This window comes from Crocodylus siamensis, chromosome 8 (genome assembly GCF_052110815.1).
Source record: "Crocodylus siamensis isolate JL-2025a chromosome 8, ASM5211081v1, whole genome shotgun sequence".
NCBI classification, from domain to species: domain Eukaryota; kingdom Metazoa; phylum Chordata; order Crocodylia; family Crocodylidae; genus Crocodylus; species Crocodylus siamensis.
The window spans coordinates 41,939,667-41,959,113 of record NC_143402.1 but is presented as its reverse complement, the minus strand read 5'-3'; the positions used below and the strand labels follow the sequence as shown (position 1 = coordinate 41,959,113).

The 19,447-nt window shown below is 46.3% G+C and overlaps 1 long non-coding RNA gene across 1 annotated transcript in view; it reads left to right on the top strand.

Annotated features, from left to right (window-relative positions):
• LOC149858342 (uncharacterized) overlaps positions 1-18,890 on the top strand; it is a 51,355-nt gene extending 32,465 nt beyond the window's left edge. Inside the window, exons 3-5 of the long non-coding RNA XR_016443976.1 lie at positions 7,088-8,462; positions 11,103-11,254; positions 11,819-18,890. This is a non-coding gene — a long non-coding RNA (uncharacterized LOC149858342). The remainder of the gene's footprint in view (positions 1-7,087; positions 8,463-11,102; positions 11,255-11,818) is intronic.
• Positions 18,891-19,447: the final 557 nt, after the last annotated feature.

The window sequence follows — 19,447 nt, the reverse complement described above, 5'->3', positions numbered from 1 at the left end:
TGGGCAGGAATGAGTGCTAGGGTCATAACACCCTAGCCAAATATCAGTCCAGCCTCCTCTTGAAGATCCCCAAGGTAGGAGAGAGCACCACCTCCCTTGGGAGTCCATTCCAGAGCCTGGCAGCCCTAACCATGAAGTAATGTTTCCTGATGTCCACTTTGATGTCCAGCCTGAACCTTCTTTCTAACAATTTGTGGCTGTTATTCTAAGTAACCCCCGGTGGTGCCTGGGGGAACAGAGTCTCACCCAATTTCTGCTGGCCCCCCCGGTGAGTTTATAAATGGCCACCAGATCCCTTCTCAGCCTTCTCTTTTGGAGGCTGAATAGATTCAGGCCCTGTAGCCTCTCTTCGTAGAGTTTGCTCTGCTGCCCCCTGACCATGCAAGTGGCCCTCCTTTGGACCCTCTCAATGCTAGCCACAGCTCTTTTGAAATGCAGCACCCAGAACTGGACACAATACTCCCCCAGTGGCCTAACCCACAAACCAGTCCTTACAAAAGGTAGCATTTCCCAGTCAAGGAGCGGCCCTTGTGTCACAGGGGCATGTGATGGGAACAGGGTGTTCTAGGATGTAACATGGTGGTCAAGGTGGCCACCAACATGGCAGTCAGGGGTTGGGTGTTATGAAGTCACAGATCAGAGGCCAGGGATTAGGGGTGGGACTTCCAGCCCCAAGATGGTGGCCAGAGGGCAGAGCTAGAGGTGGGGCTAGAGGCATGGTCAGGACACAGTTAAGGGTGGGGCACCTGTCAGAGGTGTACCCTATATACTACTAATAGGATCAGTAGCAAGGATTTCATTGGCCACATACTGAAGTAGTGGATCAACAGCTTCATCCATGATACTGAATTTTTTGAGCAGGTGTTTAGGTGGTTAACCCTCCCTTTCAGAATTTGCTTCTTTAAACTGTTATCATGACTCCCTCCTCCAACCCTATCCCTTCTGTGGACAGCCTAGAAATCATATGGGATGCTGGAACTGAAGAAGGACCAGGACAGGCTGCAGGCCCTACAGAGCCACGGACCCTCTAAGGGAGGGAAGTGTAGGTTTGGGAGGGATCTCATCTGAGTGTTAGGCATGGGAGTAGGATATGGTGGGAAGGCAAAAAAGAGTCAGGGGAAATAGAAATAGGTTTTGTATATATGGGGATTGAGAAGCACAGTTGGGATGGGCCACAGGATTTGCTCTCTTGGGTAATAGGCAGAGAAGCAGGGGTGAGTAGGATGGGCTGGTTTTAGGGTGTCAACTGGAGAATTTTTTTTTCTTGTGGCTTGTTTATCACTGTAAGTTTGTATGACCCTTTCTGGATAGAGCAGGATATAAATCTAAATAATACATAAATAGGGTGCTTCCATCTGAACTCCTAGCAAGGATAAGACCCAAGCACTTGGATAAGACCCAACATTGTTTAAAGAGCATGATAGAGCTTCATGTTCTCTGGGCTTCAAACTTCAGAGCTTTAAACTGGGCTTGCCAGGGGATGGAGACCAAAGCCCTGAGGTAGGGAAGCAGGAGAGCTAGAGGAAAAGCAAGCAAGAGGGAAAAAGAGGGGAGGTGCTCTCATACTTCCTGATAAATTGGAGTAATCAACTAGTTACCTCAAGTGTCTGTACACAATGCACAGAGCCTGGGAAACAAGCAGGAAGGACTGGAAGTCCTTGCACAATCACGGAACTATAATGTGATTGGAATAACAGAGAATTGGTGGGAGCTCCCATGACTGGAGCTCTCATGACTGTCATGGATGGGTACAAACTGTTCAGGAAGGACAGGCAGGGGAGAAGAGGAGGAGGCGTTGCACTTTATGTTAAAGAGTTATATGATGGCTCAGAGCTCCAGTATGAAGCTGGAGACAGGCCTGTTGAGAGTCTCTGGGTTAGGGTCAGAGGGGAGAGCAAAAAGAGTTGTTCATGGTTGGGGTCTGCTATAGACCACCAGATCAGGAGGAAGTGGTGGATGAGGCTTCAGATAGCAAAAGTTTCCCAATCACAGGCCCTGGTTCTCATGGGGGACTTCAGTCACCCTGACATCTCCTGGAAGGGCAATACAGCAGTGCACAGACAATCCAGAAAGTTTTTGGAAAGTGCTAGGAACAACTTATTTGTGCAAATGCTGGAGTAGCCAACTATGGGCCATGCTTTTCTTGACCTGCTGCTCACAAACAGGGAAGAATTGGTGGGTAATGTAGTAGTGGGTAGTAATTTGGGCAGCAGTGACTATGAAATTGATTGAGTTCAGGATCCTGAGAAAAGGAAGGATGGAGAGCTGCATAGTAAGGACCCTGGATTTCAGAAAAGCAGACTTTGACTCACTCAGGAAACTCATGGGCAGGATCCCCTGGGAAGTCAGACAGAGTGGGAGAGGAGTCCAGGAGAGCTGGCTGTACTAGCCTTACTGAGAGTGCAAGAACATGCCTGACCAACCTGATTGCCTTCTATGATGAGGTGACTGGCTCTGTGGATGTGGGGAGACCAGTGGATGTGACGTACCTTGATTTTAGCAAGGCTTTTGATACAGTCTCCCACAGCATTCCCGCAGTCAAGCTAAGGAAGTATGAACTAGATGAATGGACTGTGAGGTGGATAGAAAACTATCTGGAGCATCAAGCTCAGAGTGTAGTAATCAATGGCTCAGTCTACTTGGGATCCGATATCAAGTGAAGTGCCCCAGTCCTGGGGCCAGTTTTGTTCAATGTCTTCATCAACAACCTGGAAGATGGTATAGAGTGCCCCTCAGCAAGTTTGCAGATGGCACCAAGCTGAGAGGAGTAGTAGATATACTGGAGGGTAGGGCTAGGATTCAAAGTGACTTAGACTAATTGGGGGATTGGGCCAAAAGGAATCTCATGGGATTTAACAAAAACAAATGCAAAGTCTTGCACTTATAATATAACAATGCCATGCACCAGTACAGGTTGGGGGCTGACTGGCTGGGCAGCAGCTCTGCAGAAGAGGACCTGAGGGTTACAGTGAACAATAAGATGAATATGAGCCAGCAGTGCGCCCTTGTTGCAAAGAAGGCTAATGGCATACAAGGATGCATTGTAGGTGTGTTACCAGTAGGTCAACAGAAGTGATTATTTCCCTTTATTCTGCACTGGGGAGGTCACATCTGGAGTACTGTGTTCAGTTTTGGGTGCTCTGCTACAGAAAGGATGTGGACAAATTGGAGAGAGTCCAGCAGAGGGCAACAAAAATGGTATGAGGACTGGGGGACATGACTTATGAGGAAAGACTCAGGGAAGTGGGTTTATTTAGTCTAGAGAAGACTGAGGGGGATTTAATAGCAGCCTTCAACTACCTGAAATGGGGTTTGAAAGAAGATGGACCTAAATTGTTCTCAGTGGTAGCAGATGACAGAACAAGAAGCAATTGTCTCAAGTTGCAGAGAGGGAAGTTTAGGTTAGATCAGGGGTGGGCAAAATGCTGCCCACCAGGCCATTCCATCTGGCCCGCAGGGCCCCTAAGAATTTAGAAAATGAATATTTATCTGCCCCTGGCTGCCTGTCATACAGCCCTTGATGGCTTGCCAACACTCAATAAGAGACCCTCCGCCTGAAATAATTGCTCGCCCCGGGTTAGATACTAGGAAGAATATTCTCACTAGGAAGGTATTATAACACTGAAACAGGTTACCCAGAGAGGTGGTGGAAGCTCCATCCTTGGAGGTTTTCAAAACCCAGCTAGACAATGCTTTGGCTGGGATGATCTAGTTGGGGATGGTCGTGTTCTGAGCAGGGGGTTGGACTAGATGACCTCCTGAGGTCCCTTCCAACCCTATCTTTCTGATTCTGTGTTATTTTGGTTAGAGAGTGACTACAGCTGTTCTGCTTTTTTGCTTCATGAAATATCACACCTGGCTCTCAGTTTAGATTAAAAAGTACTTACAGTGTAAAAAGTATATACAGTGTAAAAGGTAAGTTTCTTGCCTACCAATGCTTCACTCTTCATCCAAGACCCTGTGAAAGTTCATTCTCGTGCATTAATTTTGTTTAGTTTCACTCACATATTTTCCATGAGATGCATCCACAGATGCATCTCAAGCAGATCCAAGGAGGTGATCCTTTCACTCTATGCGACACTGGTCAGGCCGCAGTTGAAGTACTGTGTCCAGTTTTGGGTGGTGCACTTCAAGAGGGATGTGGACAGCATGGAGAGGGTGCAAAGGAGGGCCACTCGCATGATCGGGGACAACAGGGCAGGCCCTACAAGGAGAGGCTACGGGACCTGAACCTGTTCAGCCTCCACAAGAGAAGGCTGAAGGGGGATCTAGTGGCCTGTTACAAACTAGTCAGAGGGGACCAGCAAGCGTTCGGGGAGTCTCTGTTCCCCCGAACACTACCAGGAGTGACTAGAAACAACGGTCACAAGCTGGCAGAGGGTAGATTTAGGCTAGATATCAGGAGGTGCGACTTCAGGGCCAGGCGGCTAGGATCTGGAACCAACTTCCAAGCGAAGTGGAGCTGGCTTCTATCCTGGGGGTCTTTAAGACAAGGCTTGACAATCACCTTGCTGGGGTCTTTTGACCCCAGTACTCTTTCCTGCCGTGGCAGGGGGTCGGACTTGATGATCTGCTCAGGTCCCTTCCGACCCTACTAACTATGAAAAGACAAATATCAATGGTGATTTTCATCAAGCAATCTCTTTATAGCCTCCCCATTCTTATCAAACCAGTCAATATTTTTAAATTGTTGAATCCAGAGAATTGAAAACAGATAGTCAAACAGGTTGAACATGCCTCATCATTAGCAGAAGTTGTACTGGTGATAATTCTATTGCTTTACAGTGTCATTTCTATTGCTTTACAGTGCTCTTGCTTTACAGTGTCAGTCTTCAGCATGTTGATATTTAGCTTCTTCAGAGGTTTTTCTTTTTTGAGTCTTAGATGCATCTGACAGAGATGCTGAACTCTACAAGGATAAGACCACGGTCTGTCCAGCATTCAGCTCCCATTAACTTGGTAATCCTGACAACATTAATGTTTCTTTGTTCACATTATCATGAAGCAATCCGGTGCCAACATTTAAAATGGAGATGCAGCCAGGAAGTTTTATTATTTGGGAGCCAAAAATGATGATAGGAAAGGTTGTATTCAGTAAACTCTCTCAGGAGAAAAAAAAAGCTAGTGCTGCTACACTTTCCAATACCACGACTGTCCAATAATACCCCCATCAGGTTTGGTGGTATAACCGAACACAAGTATTGAAATCACTGAGTATAAGGAGCTTGGTCTTCTTTGATAGCTGAGAGACAGTATATTCCTGATCATCTTAAAAAAAAAAGTTGATGTCACCTGGGTTTCTTATGGTTGGTGAATAAGCATCGATGACAGTTGGATGGCCCTTCCCAGAAAGTGATGATCTTATACTGTCATCTATGCTTTTAGGTAATAAATACATCTTTGAAATTTATTGCAAAAGAAAGCAAACAAATTCCAAACTCCCTAAATAGACTGTAGCAGGAAGGCCTCAGGTACTGCAAAGGTACTCATGCAGCCTTGCTCTACCAAATGTAGTTTTAAGATAGAAACCAACAGGGAAAGGAAAGTGATGAAGAAGACATTGAAAAAAGTAATAGAAAGGGAAATTAAAGACTATTTCTGCAATTAGAGTTGTCATGAGGGCCATTACTGTCCATCTGTCAGAGGCCTCATGTGCTTCTAACACATCCAGACCTCTCATCTGGCCTCATGTGCTTCTAACACAAAGAGGACTAAAATCACACACACACGCTCACACACAGCCAGCCATAGGACAATTCAAAATAGCAAAATTCAAAAAGAGACTGGACAGCTGCATGGATAACAAGAATATTCAAATACAATAATAAAAAAATGGAAGGGATAGTAAATTTCATGCTTTTCCTATGCAGAGAACTGGGGAGATGCTGGGTGATATAGCCATCTAGCCACAAGATAAACAGTTGCCCTGGTTTCAATTAGACATCATTCTGGCTCCAGACAGAGAGCTTGCTTATCCTGTTGCTAGGCAGAAGGAGAAGTAACAACACACATAGGTATGAATATTTCTGAGAATGTTTTATGCACGTGCATGCATAAAACTGCACTGCCAGTAGAGTAGCAGTATCTTACAAATTCTGTAAGGGGTTATGCATAGTAAATAAGCTGTAAAGTTTAAATTGTGAAGTTCATTGGGAAACAGTAGACTACTGAACTGCACCTCTGACTGACTGAACTGTACTTCTGCTTGGACTATGCTTTTGAAATTATTGTGGAGTACTGTTCTGCAGATAATTTGTTACCTGGAATACAAGTACCCTTGCAAGTTGGCTACTGATAAAAGAGGCACAAGACAGGTCTACAGCCTGACCTTTTGTTGCTTACACCCCAGAACACAAAAACAGTTATCCCAAAGTCCCTCTGGCCATACATGACAGCACAACATAAACACCACATACCTATACCAGCTGGGGAGACTCAAAAGTGGCGTGGGGGAGGGAATGCAGGCTGGCAGCAGGTCTTCTTGAATTTGCCGAGTTCTCCAAGTTTCCCTTTAACCAATACCCCGTATTTAGAGACGGCTTGTTCTAAATATTATAACAAATGTTCTCCGATTGGTTTTATTTAATTTTTTTTGTTTCACTGAGACTCTGGGACTAGACTGATGTCTTGTAGACTTGGAAGGTATCAATTAGTTGGGATCAATGTCCTTGGGAAAGTAAAGAGGAAGGTTTTCTCATCTCTTTTCCTTCACCATTGTGGAAGGCTGTTCAACACTGTTCTGTTTCTTCCTTGCCTTAAAATTTACAGTCTCAACATGACCTGGTGACTTGCTGGGTTTTCTCTTTGCATCTATAAAGACAGGAGAAGGAAGATTTCCAAACACAGCACAGCTACCAGAATGATCTAAAGAGAGTCCCGTCTCCTCAATTCTTGACTCTCTTGTAGCTGTTATTTTCTCTTCACGCTTTCCTATACCAAGACATTTGTTATTTTAGCCACAACCCTTGTCATTATATTTGTAATTTTATGATTCACTTCTTCATTCTTGTTTTTCTGTAGCAGGAACTAACGAGACAGGATAATTAAATGTGTTAATTAATTCTTCTATTTTTCCCTTCTTCCCAAGGTGAAAGCTATTTACTGTATTCAAGTCAAACATTTAAGATGGACAATAACAGTCACCTCTGAAAAGAAGCAATGTGTATGAACACAGCTTTTGGATGGGATGGTGTTCTGGATGTAAATATAATTTTTTAAATCATCCATTTAACTTCCTCTAATTATATTGTTTAAACAGTTAAACAATAATACAGCAGTTTAGACACAGCTGGGTGCCAGTGGCCTCTCAGAGACCAGATCCGGATTCAGGATGATTTGCTTATGACTGGGCTGAAAATAATCATTCCAAGTGGTGCAAGGACCAACATGTTGACAGTGCTCCACTCGCCCCATCAAGGTATACAAAAGTATACAAAGGTCAAAAGCAGGAGCTAGACAAATGTTGTATTGGCCTAAAATGAATGCCCACATTGAGTAATGGGTTGCAAATTGTGCACCTTGTCAAGAGCTCCAACCCAGTAATCATAAAAGAGCCCATGTTCTCACGTGAGATCCCAGACCTGCCTTTGCTAAAACTGGCAGCAGACATTTTTGACCTACATGGACAGTCTTACTTGATTGTAGTTGACTATTACTCCAAGTCCCCTGAAGTTTTGCACCTGCCAGACAAAACAGCTGGCATGGTAATAGCCAAGTGAAGTCTGCATTTGCTCGCCATGGCAGACCTAAAGAAATTGTCTGTTATCACATGCCATTTACAAGTCACATGGTGAAACAACTTGCGACTGACTGGGACATAACCATCACCCATTGTAGCCCAGGTTACCCACAATCCAATAATCAAGCTGAACGCACAGTTCAGACCATCAAATCAATGTTTAAGAAAACTTTGCAGGACAGCTCTGATCTATATCTGGCTTTACTTAATCTGAGGAACACGCCCACTGAGTCTTGAGTATGCTCCAGTGTAGCTTCTGATGTGGAGACTTTTGCACAGTACCCTCCATGCTACAACGGCGGTGCTAACTCTTAGACTACTGTCAAATGCCTCCCACAAGTTGCAGAACCTTCAAAGGCGCCAAAAGGAGCACTATGACTGCACAGCTGCATTCTTGCCACCTCTACGAGAGGGGGAGAAAGTAAGGATGCAAACAAGTACAGGTTGGACACCAGCATCCGTCACAGCAAAAAGGGCTGAACCATGCTCTTATGTAGTAACAAACCCCAGCAGTAATGTCTACAGGAGGAAGAGAAGACACTTAAGAAAGGATTACTCATCAGTACCAGCAGAACATGTTGATGTACCTCAAAAGATGGCAGCAGAACAAACGTCAGAAGAAGAACCAAACTACCATAAGCAAAAGTTTAATCACAGTCCAGAGAATCCACCAGTACCCACAGAGGAATGTGATGACACCACACAAACTAAGAGTGGATGTGTGGTGAGATTGCCTGTGAAGTACAAGGACTATATAATGGGATAGTAGTAAAGGCTAGACCCCACCAGTGAGCCAAGCGCTAGCAACCTCTGGTTCCACGATCCTGAAACGTTTCATGTTAAAGTAGCACCTGATGAAAACCCAGCTGTTTAAGAGGGAGCTCCCAGAGTAAAGAAGGGGGATGTGGTATATGAAATGTACCTTAAGATGCCAGCAGTAGGATGACCCAGCCTCTCCCCTTGATGCCCTGTGGGTATAGTTTGTGGTAGTGGGTAGTTGTAGTTCTCCCTGCAAGCTGTGAGCATGTGAGTTGCTGAATCCTGTTCCTAATGAAGATAAAGCTGTTTACCACCCCACGGGTCGCTGCTGAATGCTGACTCAAGGACAGAACCCCAACGGCATGGAGGTCTGAGTGAGTGCCCCATCCCAGGAACCCAGGGCCATAGAGTAAACATTATACCTATAATATCAAGTTGTGGCAGGTGAAATAGTCATGAGGCAGCAGGACCTCAGAGAGCCCAGAAGTAAGAATGAGGAGGTTGAAGCCCGGTCAAAAGCTTGGCCAGAAACCTTGTTGTGTCAGCCCAGAATATTCAACAACAGTAGCCTAGTGCATATTCTTAGTCTATGCCCATATACTTATGCTCAGGCTGTGATTATGTTATCATAAGGGCCAAAACATCATTCACATGGCTAGGAAGCTGCCATTTAGGTTCACAAAGGGAAAGAGAGCTCTACCCAAAATTATTATGAGACGCTGGATTACACAGCACTCACTATCCATGTAGGACTTCAGCCAGAATGGTATTAGAGCCACGTGCTTTGAGTAACATCTTTTCAATCGTTAAGACACTAGGATCAGTGACAAGAATTTCATTAATGGCACACCGAAGTCATTGATCAACAGCTTCATCCACAATGCTGAATTCTTTATTGAGCCAGTTTCAAATAGTCACATGACCTTGCAGCACTGCCTTAGGGTGCTAGTTAATGAAGACACTTGGGAGGCCCTTCAAGGCCTACTGATAAGAGAACCTGCCTTCCTTCTCCTCCCTGTAGAAGGTGCCACTGTTCCCCATACCTGGGTGTTTGCCCCATCAATCCCAACTTCACCTAGGAGAGGTCTTTCTCCCCAGCAAGTGTTAGCCTGTGTGAGGGATCAGCTGGATGCCCCAGGTGCTGAGCCAAACTGGCTGGTACCCAAGGCTGGGATGCTCTGGCTAAAGCTACATCTCCCCTCAGACTCTGGAGGGCCTCTTATGGGGCAGGGGGTGGGGAAATACTGGGAATACTACCTCAGGGCAAGGAGAAAGGCAGAAGTGGGTAGGTCAGTCTCTGTTTTGGGAAAACTAGTGTCCCTCTCAGAAAGCATGTCCCCATCACTCCTGCTACTTCCCTGGACAGACATTCTAAACGTTTCCTGCACAGAGGCGTTTCTACCAGCTTGCAGCTTGGGTGGAATGGAGGGTTCAGTAACGGCTACTGAGGGAAACTATAACCTCATCAATAGGTGCCTGGGCTCTCCAGGCATTATTACACATGTTGGCAGGGTAGGGGAGCTTTAATTAGAGTGGCTCTGAGAGTTGCTCAAATTAAAGCACCTGCAGCATCTCACATATCAGCATCCCCATGCTTCAAAAATGGTGGCCGGGGTGCTTTAACTAAAGCTTGCTGAACAAGCACCCTGCTGCCATTTTGAAGTGCAGGAACACTGACACACGAAATGCAGAGGCTCCTGGAAGACACTGATTAGCATGCTGCACCACACTCGCTTAACTGAATCTGGCACTGTAATTACAGGGCATTGCAGCAGCTTCCCCATATGTCTACAGGCGTCCTCCTGCTTTTATCTCTTTTTGCACATGCAGTTCAGCACCTAGCTCATAAGCCCTTAGGGCAGTTCAGCAATTAGGCCATGACAGCAAGTCAAAGGCAGGGCAAAGGGAAGGCCAGATCACTAAAAGACTAACTAGAACGCTCCATTAGACCTCAGCACAGACGCCTCAGTTACTGCATGCTTCAGTTTTGGCTGCGTGAGGAAAGTTCCTCCACTCCCCCTAGTGGAAGGTTTCCAGAATTCCTGCCTCTAAAATACTCACTGTTATTATAGGCCCCTCCATCCCCTGGTCTGACATTTCCTCACAATGTCTCCTCTGCTGTTCTAATGTTCCTGTCATGACCCCACTGCAAAATGCATTATTTTGTGGCTGTGGAAGAAAAGTGCTTTATGTCTGGAAAATAAAAATCTCTGCAGTTTCAAAAATTCAAGGTGACTCGACAAAATGATGCGGGGACTGCCGCATAAGACGTAGAATGTCATGCTTCTTTATGTCCTTCTGTCAATCCATCAGAATTACACAACCAAATTCCAATAAAATGAACTGGTGTTTTATGACCTCATGCAATCTCAGTTTAGTATCTTCATCTACAAAGTATAGAAGTTGCATTAGGAAACCCTCTACCAATACTGACAGACAAAAAGATAGATTAGATTAGACAATGGTTCATATGGCATTGAGTATGCAAGAGCAGAAATAAAAAAAAATATTTTAGAAATCCCTGCCATTTGACAACTAGACTTGAAGCTGACAAAAAGGGAAAAGCTAATGCCACTAATGCTAACATCACTATATTCTCTGGCAGCCCCTGTCACATGAAGATGTTTCAAAGATTTTCAGAGCAAAGGTAGAACGGGACTGCCAACAGGGGAGCAGTTTGCAGGCAATTGCAGGAGGCAAGAGGAGGGAGGAAGGAAGAGAGGAGACAGGCCAGACACTAGATTCTGCCCAGGAAAGGTAAGTGATTCAGCTGCCTGTACCTTTGCTTTAGCTGCCTGCCTGTCTGTTTGTTTGGTGGGTGTGTGCTCTGAGAAGCTGGGAGTGAATGCTGTGGGATTGCTGCCTGGGCTTGAGTCAGCCCAGGCCTAGAAGGGTATAACAGGAAACTCCACAGGCAACCAGGGACTGCCAACAGGGGAGCAGTTTGCAGGCAGTTCACAGGCTGGTTGTGGGCAGGAGTACATGGGAGCTTCTGACAGACTTCAGGTAAGTGAATGAGGGGGGAGGCTACTATGGGGTGGTGACACAGAGCACAGCCAGGGCCCCTGCCCTGCTGCTGCCTCTAGCCCAGAGCTCCTGTGAGGCCTCCACCCAGACAGGCCTCGGAGCGGTTGGCAGTGCCCTGGCCCCCTGTCTGCAGGGGTTGGCTGGCAGGACCTCTGAGGCCTGTGGGGGCCAGGGGTTCCCATGGCTGTCCCGCATGTGCTCAGACTGAGGCCTTGGAGGGGCAGGTGAGGGAACTCCAGGCAGGGGATCAGAGCAATTGAAGAAGAGATTGATGGTTACTTTCATTCTCTGCAGGACAAGACACCTGGCGGAGAAGCTGCGAGGGAATGCCCTGAAGCAGATGCTGGCGAGTGAAGGACAGTCATCTCAGGGGCCAGGCTTCTGGCCTCAGAGACAGCACCCCCAGTGCAGTTGGGGAACAAATATGAGCCCCTGGCTGCACTGGAGAGGTGTGTGGTGGGGGAAAATGCACTGGAGGGGCCTGCCACCATCACCAAGTGAGCTGAGGGCCAGCCAGGTAAGCACAAGAAGAGATGCCATGTCATCGTTGTGGACAACTCCTTGCTGAGAGGAACGGAGGGACCTATCTGTTGTCTGGATCCCACAGCACATGAGGTCTGCTGCCTGCCCAGAGCCAGGATCAGGGTCATCACGGTGAGAATTCCTGACTTCACCTGGCCCTCCAACAACTATCTTATGGTCCTCATCCATGTAGAAACAAATGATGCAGCCAGAAGTAATCCAAACCATATCCTAAGTGACTACAGGGCTCTGGGGACCAGACTTAGGAAAACAGGGGTGCAGGTGGTCTTCTCGTCGATCTTCTTGGTCAGCAGTCGCAGTAGACATCACATCATCTGTGTCAGGGAAGTCAACCCACAGGTCCAGAGTTAGTGCCATTGTGTGGGTTTTGGCTTCCTGGACCATGACCTGCACTTCTGTGCAAGCGACCTCCTGAAACATGAGGGGATTCATCTCTCCACAAAAGGTAAGTGTCTCTTTTCTTACAGGTTTGGCCAGCCTCCTACGTCAGATTTTAAAATTAAGCACGATGGGGGGCAGGAAAGCAAGAGATGGAGAGCGTCTAGAACCTACAAACTGCAAGACATGCAGCAGTACACCCCAGGTAAGGACCAAGGGGCCCTTTGGGCATCAGAATGGGAGGGCAAAGGCACCATTTGGGGCGCTGAAGTGCCTCTATACTAATGCCATGGGGAACAAGCAGGAAGAATTCACACTTCTGCTTGTGGATAATAACTTCTATTTAGTGGGGCTACCGGAAACCTGGTGGGACACCACCCATGACTGGGCAGTACACACTGAGGGCTACAGGTTATACAGAAGGGACAGAGTAGGGAGGAAAGGGGGTGGGGTTGCTCTCTATGTAAAGGAGTATTATACATCTACCCTAATCAAAATGGGATCAGAGGAGGAAAAAGTTGAGGCATTATGGGTTAGGCTACATGGAGGTCATAGGGAAAGGGACTTGATGGTGGGGGTCCGTGTTGAACAAGGAGAAGCAATTAGTGACAAACAGGGGGGACAAGGCTGAGCTCTTCAATGAGTTTGCCTCAGTGTTCCTGAACGGGGCTCAAGATAAATCTCCTAATGGGTTCTTAGATGGGCATCGGAGGGACATCAGCCCACCAACTGTCAAGGCTGACTTGGTGCAGAGTCACTTGGATGGACTGGATGTGTTCAAGTCAGCAAGCCCAGATGAGCTGCATCCAAAGGTACTGAAGGAGTTGGCTGGTGTCATAGTAGAACCACTGGCACAGCTGTTTGAGCACTTGTGGTGCTCAGGTCAGGTCTCAGAGGACTGGGGGTCCCTATTTTCAAGAAGAGGAGGAAGAAGAATCTCAGTACTTATAGGTCAGTCAGTCTCACCTCCATCCTTGGAAAGGTCTTTGAAAAGATTATGAAGGATCATATTTGTGGGAGTCCAGTGGGGAAAATAATGCAGCAGGGAAACCACCATGGATTTGTAGCAGGTAGTTCATGCCTGACCAATCTGATTTTGTTTTATGACAGGGTCACAAAATGGATGTGGGTGTGAAGTATACTCTGTCCAAGTTCACAGATGATACCAAATTGTGGGGTGAAGTGCACACTCCAGAGTGTAGGGAACAATTGCAGGCAGACCTGGACAGGTTAGAACAGTGGGCAGTACACAATAGGATGCAGTACAACAAGTACAAGTGCAGAGTGCTGCACCAAGGGCGTAAAAATATCCAGCACATCTACTGGCTGGGAAGTGACCCTCTCAGCAGCACAGAAGCAGAAAGGGATCTCGGAGTCACAGTGGACTCCGAGATGAACATGAGTCGTCATAGTGATGAAATCATCAGCAAAGCTCATTGCACTTAACTGACAAATAGAGCCAAGGAGGTGATACGTCCCCTCTGTGCAGCATTGGTCAGACTGCAATTGGAGTACTGCATCCAGTTTTGGGTGCCGTACTTCAAGAATTATGTTGATAGACTCAAGAGGGTCCAGAGGAGGGCCACAGGACAAGCCCTATGAGGAGAGACTGAGGGACCTGGACCTCTTCAGCCTCCACAAGAGAAGGCTGAGAGGTGATCTTGTGACCACCTACAAATTCATTAGGGGGATGCAGCAAGGGATTGGAGATGCTCTGTTCACCAGGGCACCTCTTGGGGTAACAAGGAACAATGATCACAAACTGACAGAGAACAGATTTAGGCTAGATATCAGAAAAATCTTTTTCACAGTAAGGGTGGTCAACATTTGGAATAGGCCTCCAAGGGAGGTGGTGCTCTCCCCTACCTTGGGGGGTGGGGGGTCTTTAATAGAAGGCTGGATAGGCATCTGGCTGAGGTCATACCCTAGCACTCTTTCCTGCCTATGCAGGGGGGTTGGATTCAATGATCTTTTGAGGTCTCTTCCAATCCTAGCATCTATGAATCTATTAATTACTTGCTTAAGGTCAACAAGAAGTGATTTTGCTTGGATGAATATCCAGACACTGGGCAAACTCTGCAAACTTCTGTCTGGATATGATGGCTCATTGTTGAACTGAACATCTGGTTCCAACCCAAAGGGGAAAAAACAGTTTTGTAAAGCAAGGATGACATGCAGCTGTAGATGACATAAGTATCATCACTGATAGATGATAACCAAGAAAGTCTCACTAGAGAGATGGTTCAACACTGACTTCCTGTCAGAGTTCTTTTAACTACTTAAAAGTAGTCTAACTGGTTAAGTTCCTTGCAGGAACTGCTGCTTATCTGGAATATGCATGCAGTTTATGGCTTTGGCCTGTTTGCCAGTACCCAGAGATCTGACCATCCTATGAAGGAGAGGGTTCATGGTATGAAGTCACATGGAGTCATGGTAAGGCAGTGACATTCTTCATGGGCAGTGGCTAGCATTCTTAGGGTTTGGAATCCAGAGCCAGTTATCTGGTAGTAGCAATTACCTTAGATACATAGGAGAATTTTATGCACACATCAGCCATGCTTGCAGACTGGAAAGAGAAAAGAAAGTTTTGTGGAACTGATAGGCTACTTATGTTCACCGCTTGAAACACAAAAGGCACTACTGTGAGGAGAAAAAAACCCCTTAATTTTAGAGTAAGGAATGGCAGAAACTTATAGTGGGAAGAAGGGGGTGGTTGGGTCCAGAAAAGCTGCTTTTGGAAACTGTTGCATATTTTGATTCTGCTTCTGAAAAATGTAGCAAGAGCATCTCTCAGAGTAGCCACTGAATTGAGTGTGAAGCAATGAGGCCCCAAGGGCATGTGTACAGGTAAGTGACCAACCTCTAAGGTTGGAGGGGGGAAAAAAGGAAGGTGAGTCCCCAGCGTACTGTATAACAGAGGGTGATGGAGCCACCGGGAAGATGGAGTGGATGCACAGGGCAGGGCAAATGGATTTTATTCTTTATTGGAATCAACTTGGCATATACCAGTGTTACCTCCTTCACTTGGTGGGTTTAAGAGAAAGGGAAACTCTTTCCCCTGCATTTCACATTCCTAAATTACACTTGCTCTTAACTGTGTTTTATTTCCTTCAACAGTAAAAGCCACCCATGCCTAATGCCTTCTCTAAATAAGAGACGCTGAGGCACCATTGGAGCAAAGCTTGGCAAGAAGCACCCTCATGTGGATATAGACAGTCCCACACAGCTCTGCAGCCAGGCTGCTATTCCGCATATTACTGCAATGGTTCACATGCGTGACTGCGAGTACTTCTATGGTTCAGGTAGGTGCATAACAGCAGGAAGATTGGACCAAAAAAAAAAAAAAAAAAAAAAAACCTCACCTTCCATTTTTTACTTGCCCTATTGCAAGAACTCCTTACTCATTACTTCTTGGCAACAGTCGATCCTCTGGATCAGGGGTTGCCAACCCCCAGGCCACAGCTCAGTGCTGGGCCGGGAAGGGTAAACTGCTGGTCTGCACGAGAACTGGCTGCCAGACTGGAAGTTTGCCAGTCTGTGGTCACCGGTGACCACAAAGTGACCAGCATACTGTGGACCGGCAGCCAGTACCGAGTATAAAAAAGGGTTGGCTGGCCTTACTAATATGCTGGTCACTGCTGGTCTGTAGTTTACAAGTCCACGGTCACTTCCAGTCTGCAGTTTGATGGTCCTCAGCATAAAAAGGTTGGGAACCCCTGCTCTGGATCATATTGTGCACGCAAGAGGTCTATGCGACCACCACAGTAAGCCCTCTAGCATGTACACTTAGGCAAGAGTATGGAGAAGTGAAGGCTACCCTAGACCTACCATCCCTCTTTTAGACCATTGAGATGGAGTCCAGAACAAATCTAGACATTCAGTGCCTCGATAGTTGTAGTTTCTGCCAGATAACAACAGATTAGAACTGTTGCTGACTACCTAACATCTCAGCAAAAGCTAAGGGATATCATCCTGACAGAAATGCACCCTTCTCCAACCTAGGAGTATCTACAAGGCACTGGGCTCTACAGTTTTGAGGCACCCTATACTTGCCTTAGTCTGAAAGTTGCAACATTGGGGTATTTTATAGGAGCTATCCTGCCAAGCATAGCCCGACCACATTGCCACCAGGCCCTCTGGTTGAATGCAGTTTACCGTCGTACCCATTACTACTCTGTCATTACCAATGGTACAAAAATGATGTGGATACTTAAGGTACAGGGCTTGGCACCTGGTGGAGGTGATGCCAAGCATCTTCCTTTTCTTGCATTGTTTACATGAGAACCAGTTACAGCTGCAGCCCCTGGGCGCCCTCTAGAAGTGTACATGGCCTCAAAAGGGCACAGATGCATTCCTCTTTTGTATCAGCCCATCATGGGCCTGCCAGCTGTCCCTATTCTCTAGGGCAGTGGATCTCAACCTTTTTAGACTTAAGGTATCCTTCTGCAAGTCTTCTGAATTTATTAACTTTTAAAATGGATACTGCTAAAATGTATGAATATTTTAAGCATTATAATTGTATTGATGAAAGAAAGTGTTATCAATTGTCTTGTACATTTTATATTATATTAATATATAGTAATAAGTGCAATAGTCACCCCTTCAGGCTGCTCCCATAGTGCTGCCTGGTCCCCCACATTTGATCACAGTACAGCACCTGGACTCTCTACAATTGGGTCCAGATCACTTCTGAGGACAAGGAGCCGGTAAGTCAGTTTCTGCCCTTTAATTATCCCAGGGTAATCCCACCTGAATAGCAGCCCCCAAGGCAAAAAAATCAAATGCCCATGGATACCCAGCTGGCAGGGCTGAGGTGGTAGGCTACACATGTGATAGGAGTGGGCAGCTAAGAGGGGGGATGAGAAGCCAATAGGCCAACAGGACATGAGGCCCAGAAAAGTGAAGAAGCAGGGAGGGGACCCTCCAGTTCGTATCCGAGGGGTCAAGCACATCCAAAGCTGCTCCTCCGGGTATTTGCATGTTAGGACCAGAACCACCTGCACCTGTGGCCTCTCCCACCAGGGCTTGGAGCATGTAAAGAACTATGGACAAGCTAGGCTAAAAACAAAACAAAACATGGTTCTGTAGCTGCACATCCACTTGCCCACAGTGGGACAAGTTGTACCAGCTGCCTTGAGAAGCATTGCCAGGAAGTGGGAGGAACACACATGGGTGTGCCTTGTTTGCAGGACTCTAGAGTGGATGGAGGAGTAGCAAGTGCTGCACTTAGCTCCTTGTACATGGGCTAGGTACCACAGCACCCTTACAAGGATCTCATGACACTTCGGGGCATCATGGCACCACAGCTAAGAACCCCTGCTCCAAGGCAAACAATCTTGTTATTGAGATACCCTGAGGCCAAATGCCTTCCTAATGTTCCAGAGCAGAGCAGCTCTCCGTTCACCACTCCTGACCAATAATGCCTTGCTTGCAACACTTGACCCATAATCCATTATTTTAGAAAAGGGCTATCCAACTGGCAGCACATTGGCTGCATCTAGCCTTTGAAGAGTTAATGAATGGCCTGTAGGCTCACACCAAGTTACTGCTCTGCCCATTACTTCTACTGCTGCTGCTGCAGCAGCAGCGGGGTATTAGGGACTGGGGCACGGGTAGTTTTACTTAGTAGTTGGGCACCTGAAGCACAGGTGCAGCCCAGGTTAGTTTCTCTATAACAGGAAGCCCCTTCTTGCCTGCACCCCCCATTTGGTGTATTTCTTTTTCCTTCTGAGTATTGGCAGAGACCTAGCATGCTCACTGCATGGGTGTCACAAGGCTCGGAGCAAGCCAGAAAACTGAAGTGGCTTTCTGTAGGAGAAACCTAGAAGCTACATCTACATACTAATTAAGCTCAATGTCACTAAAGAAAACAAAATAACCAAAATATCCACTGTAAAAAGACCGTACATATATCCTGGTGCTAACCTAACTCACTGTCCCCAGTACTCTTTGATCCTCACTACCTTGCATTTCATTTTTATATATTTCTCACAGTGCTAATGTATTTTTCTTTAAAGTCATACCTTGTATTACTAGAACTATTATTGTAAGAATGCATTGAAATTGTAATCACTGGAATTATATTGCTGTATTGGGCTGGTCCCCCTGAGTGAATGCAAGTATGTATGAATCAGATAATTAAAGTGACAAAGCAAGAACCTCTGGCTGTTAACTGACAATAGCCTAGACAGAGGAACTTAACATTACAGAACTCTGTTCTACAAGCCATTTTAGGCTAATCAAGCCAATGAACTGATTCCTGCAACTGAGCACCCATTCCGTTGACTATTCCTATAACCCATGACAATACAGCCATTGAGTCAATTAAGTGAAGGGTAGACTCCCAAAACTGCACATACCAGCAGGCAGAGGCCTCTGTGACTGACAGCTGTCATGCACTACTTAAGACCCACATGGGACAGCAACCTCCAGATCGGGCAGCCAAGATGAAGGGGGGGGGGGGGGGAAATCACACACGTCTGCTAGAAAGGGATAAAAAGGCAGTGAAGCACGACTCCCAGTGGTACCCTTTCATCCAGCACCTGAGCTACCTAGACAGAAGGACAAGCAGGCAACCCCTTTCTGGAGGCATCACCTTAAAGGAAGCTGACCATCGACAGCAGGCTCCAGGGCCTCAGATAGGTAGATATACTGACACCAGTGCTCTCACAATCACTGCAGCAGCTACTAGACACTATCCTACATGGGTTTAAATGACATGGCTTGAATGAGTAAGTGCATGCACACGTGTGTGCCAAGGTGACCAGTACCCCTCATAACTCAAAGTTTGCATTTATGATTGTATTGATAACTTCACATCCTGTACAATAAGTTAGAATTTATTATGATCCTGCAAATTGATCCTTTGTAGCCAACATCCCCAGAAATTGGAGGTACAGAGGAGTCTGGTGCTGGACCTGAAGTCAGAGCAAGGGTAAGCCAAGAGTTAACTAGGGCCAAAAATCAAGACTCAGAACTGGATATCAAAACAAGCAGCAAAAG